General features: G+C 34.7%; 1 long non-coding RNA gene across 1 annotated transcript; it reads left to right on the top strand.

The window, feature by feature from the left end:
- The first annotated feature begins 435 nt into the window (after positions 1-435).
- LOC111393514 lies at positions 436-3,665 on the top strand. Its single transcript, XR_002702436.1, has 2 exons — positions 436-2,734; positions 3,369-3,665. It is a non-coding gene; the product is annotated as an uncharacterized LOC111393514 (long non-coding RNA).
- The last annotated feature ends 2,560 nt before the right edge of the window (positions 3,666-6,225 follow it).

Consider the following 6,225-nt stretch of genomic DNA (forward strand, 5'->3'; position numbering starts at 1 on the left):
CGTTCTTACCACTTGATCTAGGCCTTGTCCTCTAATAAGAATGTGACCTTGATAGAACGTGTTAGAGTTAATCGGTTAGGCCTAATTTAAGGTGCTTTGTTCCAGTTTCCAAGGATTTATTTAGTTTTGGATATTTCAAATGTTATGATATTTCAAATGATCCCGGAAATGATACATACAGCAGATCTCAAATTTATTAGGAAAAGTGTTCTTGCGGTTGTGAGGGTCGGTGATTGGGTTGGGGGAGGCACGAGTTGTTGGTAAGTGGACATGTTATATTTGGAATGCAAGTTATGATCATTTGCATATTAAAAGGTTACTTATTAGCATAGAATTACTGTCAAGTTTGAAAAAGGGCTTCTGCCTGTATATTTAAAGGATTGCTTCAGCATCTGGCAAAAGCATGGGGATTTCGGATTCTACTTTAGCACGAGTTGTTGGTAAGTGGACATGTTATATTTGGAATGCAAGTTATGATCATTTGCATATTAAAAGGTTACTTATTAGCATAGAATTACTGTCAAGTTTGAAAAAGGGCTTCTGCCTGTATATTTAAAGGATTGCTTCAGCATCTGGCAAAAGCATGGGGATTTCGGATTCTACTTTATTGTCAAAAAGAGAGATAAGAAAAAGTGTATTGATATCCCACTCATTTGCAACTTCACTTCTTTTTTTTTTTTTTTTTTTTTTTAACGAGGTGTCCCAACTTGCGCCAGATTAAATCTTCGTCCCTGAACCTCCGGCCTCTCAGCTACTCAGGGAGGTAAATCGCAGGTTGTGCCCTTGTTGGTTTCCAGGTTCCCACATAGCTTTTACTCCTTCTCCAAAGGATTCTCCTCCATGGTTATTACATCACCAAGCTGCTCCAACCCTTCCTCTGGTTATTACATCACTTGGCTGCTCCAATCAGGAATCGAACTCCCCACACTTGGTTCCAGAACCCCCCAATGTGATTGTTCCATCAACTTGGATGTGTCCTGAGGGGCCCCACTCATTTGCAACTTTATACATTTATCGGGACCATTATGAGCCTCTATTTTAGGTTATGGGTTTCAGTAATTAAAGAAAAAGATAACTTTTAGGAAAAACACGAGTTTATGTTAGCTTTCATTGAAAAACATCAGAAAATAAGTATACATAGATAAGTACGTGGAATTTTTTTATTTGTGTATATGGTTCGGTTTTTTTTTCTTCCATGATGTTCAATTATGTTTGAACAATTTTACATCAGTTTTTCTTCTTTCTTTCCTGACGAAATCTTGATCCTGCAAAGTCTAAAACTAGGATCGTTAAGTAATTAAAAGAATAAAATAAAATCAGACATTTCTATGCAATTTGATTCTTCATCTGAGTTAAACTTTTTTTTTTTCCCTGAGTATCATTCGCTTTTGAACAAATTTGGGACGTCTATATTGCATCATTTTAATAACATAGGACTTCGAATTTCACACGAATTTGGAATCAAATCTTTCTGAAGTCTCATTTATTATGCTGATTTTATGGACTGGCTATCTTTTGTTAACTAGTTTCCTTGTATAGCTGAACGTTCAGTCTTACTCTCTCTTTGTTCATTAGATTGTTACAGAGGAACTAACCCTAAATTAGTAGAATATAGCTTGTTTAATACGCTTATCCTCAGAGTTCCTTCGGAAAAATTTATACTGAAAAATCACCATCACTGATGCTAAAAATTATAGAAGGATAGGCAACAAAATTCACCAGAATGCTGAACTTAAAACTCTACTAAACTTGAATTGCCAATAACTGGGAATTTCGTAGTTTTACATGCAACTTTTCAACTATCTTGTCCACTTCAAGTATCAAGCATATTAATTCTGGTTCGTCAAAATTTGTAGTAAGTCTGCTAAGCTGATTTTTCTTCTTGATTAGAAGTTTCCTTCAAGCTCTAATGATCCTTTGTTAAGAAATAGAACCTTTAACATCATCATAAATATGTTGTGAATGAGTATATTCTCATTGTAGAGGTCGTTTGTATTTGCCTTGATATGCCCATATGGGTACTTTCGGTCTCGCTACCTGAGAAGAAGTTTCCCATAACAGAAAAGGAATAGGAGAACTTATTTGAATAATTTTATAATCAAGAAACTAAGACGTAAAACTTGGAAACTTAAAAAAGTATACAGTTGTTTGAGTTTCTTTTAGATGTACTCCCCCTTTTGTAAATTTTCTTGATCCTTCGACTGGTGTCCTCTTCTGGACATCAGTTGTTCCTATTTGTGAATAGTTTTTTTTCAATTTTTTATTTCTTATCGTTAAGGGAAATGAGAGTTAAGTTTCTTGCATCTCTCTTCTGTGGGCCCATTTGATTAGCACTGACTAAAAAGAACTTGAATGCATATCCTGTTGACTTTTCTTTCGAAAGATGCAGATTATTGTTTGAACTTGTTACTTATACAAATGAATTTACAATTTGGTAGTTAAGTTTAATTTGATTTGATTGATAGGAAGAAAATGTGTAAATTTTTATCATAGCAGGTAAATGAGAACCAAAGAATTAATAGAGATGCGGGAACAAGTGGACAGACGATGATAGAGGAAGTTCAAGAATGCGATGAATCTTCATTGAATGATTCTATATTTTTTGGGCTTTTTAGGCATCCAAACCACCCTTGCAACTATCTCGGGCTGGATAAACAAGCTCTTTTGAAGTGTTTCAGCTTAGATTCGAGAACCGAGGGCTCGAGCAATGAAAAACACAAAAGATAAGATTGATGTAAGCGCTCTCTCTCTCCGCCCCTCACACACACACACACACACAAACACACACTAAGACATGTGCATGCATGCTCAAAGAAAATCAAATACATGTTTAGTCGTGACAAACAGGCTGGCACAGGCCACATATAGTCCAGGGCCGACGACAGGATTTGAGGGCCTTTAGATCTCTTCAAAATCGCTGCAAAGAGAAATGGCTTTCTGTTCGGAGAACCTTGCTCTCTCTTTTCATTTTTTTCATTGGTGTAACTTGAGCCCTGGTGCCAAGCCTCGCCCATAACTAGGCCAGTCACGGCCCTACTGTAACTAGGCAGCAGGTCCATTTTGCCATCACGAACACCAACTACCGGATATATTTGTCAATTTGAGCTTTTCATATTAAATAGAAACCTGTTAAAATGATAGCAAAATGCTACTAGTGGAGAATGATTATGAATAGATCAAGTTATGGATAGAGCATTCAACGTATAAAAGAGACGATCACGATAAAGAATAATGCTACTTGTACATAATAGAATTATATAATGTTTAACATACAGGTGAGGTGTCAGACCTGCAAAAGCATTATGAGTAGGTTCTAGGTTGAGTGCATTCATTTAGTTGAGGATTGAAATTACTCTCTCATTTTACAGGCATCTCGTTATAGTCCATAAAAAAGATTAGACAGCAAGTACAAAATCTTGGGTTGAACATTGGCCATGGACAGTTAAACAAAGGAAATGTAGATCTCTTCAATCTGTACGTGACAAGTATGGAATGTATATTGCGCCATGCTAGCTTCACATTAGTGTTGAGTATATTTAACCAATGGCACTTACAAACATCGATTCTTAATGTAGTTGAACTGTTAAACTTTGTTTACCTCTTTTATACATTTCACTTTGGAGTAATTATTCATTTCAAATGTATAGTTTATTTTTTCTTCTAGGTAGTTATGTTTGCCTTTTCTGGTCTCTTATGGAATTCCAAGTTTGGCTAGAGAGGAGTAGATTTCTTGCCTAACCATCAAAGCTAGGAGGGGGCATGGTCTAGTTTTAATGGGGATTTAACAGAGAATTACCTATGGAACCAAATGGTTCCATGAACCAAACTTAACCATAACTGTCTGGTTCCAGTTTGGTGAATTTCAATTCTTTTTGGTAGGGTTACAAATAGTTTAGCAGCTGTTACCTCTAGAATACATTATTCATTTGGAGTATCCTAAGCATCTTGTACCTCCATAATTCAATCTAACGGCTCTCGTAACGCCACGTGTTCATATTTCTTGAGTATATTTTATTGCCCATTGTACTAATGAGTAATGCCATTTAACATCATTGGTGATAAACATCCATTTAGATGGTAATTGCATGGTATTAAAGGATAGGTTTAATTAAATGTAATGTCACATGATTCATTTAGTTGAACTTATCAAGTGTGACAATCTAGATTAGTGCTCTAGCACCATTAGCATTATTCTATACTGATCGTATAGAACTTCTTGGAAAAATCGCTCTTCCCGTCCTCGTCGTAACTAGATAAGAAATTTCATTCTGCACTAAAAACAAGAACTTGGCATGTATAATAGGAATATAAACTTTCGCAATTTAAATGCCATAATTGAGGTATAAGCAATTTCTTGACCGCCAGAAGATCATGAAGATTGTGGTTTTGATTAACACACTAAATACGGGAAATCTCTAGGAGAGAGAGAGATTTCACATTGTATAATTAAAAGCAAGAAAGCTTATCAAGAATTTGTAACCCACAGAACCAATCTAGAGGGCCACAGCCGCCCATTGCTTGGCAATTTATGAGAGTTCACAATAGTTCTAATTCAGAATCACTAGAAGTTTTTAAATTTCAAATGTATATGCTTTGATTAGTGTAATGTTTCTATCACACACTTATTTAAACAAATTGACTTCCAACTTATGACTTTTGCCAGGTTTTATCATGTTAGTCTAAGACAATTCACACATAAGTTTTCACACATGGAATCAACATTGATATTTGCATCTTTCTACAACTGTAAATTCATTCTCAAACTGTGCTAAATTTGGTCCGAGGATAAATGATTTACTATGGTTTATGTAAAACATCTATGTCTAATTAAATCAACATATCTAACAAATGAATCAACTCGTTTCATCACAATGTCAAACTGAATTCTAGTGTACTTATAATATCAAGTTTTATAAGGTTAAGGTTCAATCAATTTAGCATGCGTTCTATCCAAAATTCATAAATCAACACAAAATCTCAAAGTAAAATGTAATTGTAAACCAAATTGTCCAATTCACACAAAAACTTAGGTAGGCAATTTTGCAATTAATAATACACCCTTCCAAACTTAAGCTAAATATTGTCCTCAATGTGAAATTTAATAAAAAAAGGAGGAGGCTTCCCTGAAATGTTAATATCGCCTATGATGTTGTGGTGCCTTGGTGTTGAACTTGATCGAATCTTCTTTTACATTCACCCCACTTGAGATTTATACCGTGTTCTCCTTGTCAATGTTGGTTTGAGTATTTCGCTATGTCACATCCCTAAAAATTCAAATTTGAAATATTAGGTGCATGGAACAAGGTTTACTTAGTTCAAACATTTAATAACTAACTTAGTTACTCAATGACCAAAGGGTAAACGAGATATGGGTGATGACTCCTAAATAGACTAATAAATAAACTAAATTATCCTATAACTTGAAAATAAAATAAATAAAAGAAGAAAGCTTGGATTACCTCCTAAGAAGCTCTTCTTCAAAGTCATTAGTTGGATTTTGTGCCATGATTGATTATGGTGGCTCGAACTAAATTATTTCATCCTTACACTTTGTGCAATTCTTGTTATGTACTCTTTTTTTGGCTTTTCACATTTTGATATTTCTATTTTCATCCCTATCAAGAAGTCCATCAAAATATGAATTTTTATTCTGGCAACCTCGTTGATCAGGTGGCTCTTCTTCATCTACTCTACAATAACTTTTGATGATAGGAGTTTGCTCATATTGGGTGTAAATTTTGAATATCTTTTGCTTGTCCTCCACCTTCAATATTAGCTCACACTTCTCCATGTCAATCAGGGTTAGTCCCATTGCTAAGAATGACTGACCCAATTTAACTTGAATGCTCGATCTTCTGGCATGTCCAACACAATGAAGTCCACAGGAAATATGTACATCCTCAACTTTGCCACGCAACCTTGTGATTGTTATACAAGCTAGTTGTAGCGTTATTGATGTTGTAATGCCCCGACTCCTAGTAGACCAGAACGCTACTTACTTTACATAGCTTAACCAGTGGTTTAGTAATAAGTGTATACGTTTTACCGGAAGCTTACATTTTCGGATAATAATTTAAATAACAATACTTCAAATACTATAAACAAAAACACTGAATTATTTTTCAAAACACCAAAATGTAATTTATTTGAAGAAAACATAACTTGTTCTCGCATTCTGCGTTATTCAAAACTTTAAAGAAATAACATTGGAAAACATTTCATAAA

The sequence above is a fragment of the Olea europaea genome, chromosome 4 (genome assembly GCF_002742605.1).
Source record: "Olea europaea var. sylvestris chromosome 4, O_europaea_v1, whole genome shotgun sequence".
NCBI lineage: Eukaryota > Viridiplantae > Streptophyta > Magnoliopsida > Lamiales > Oleaceae > Olea > Olea europaea.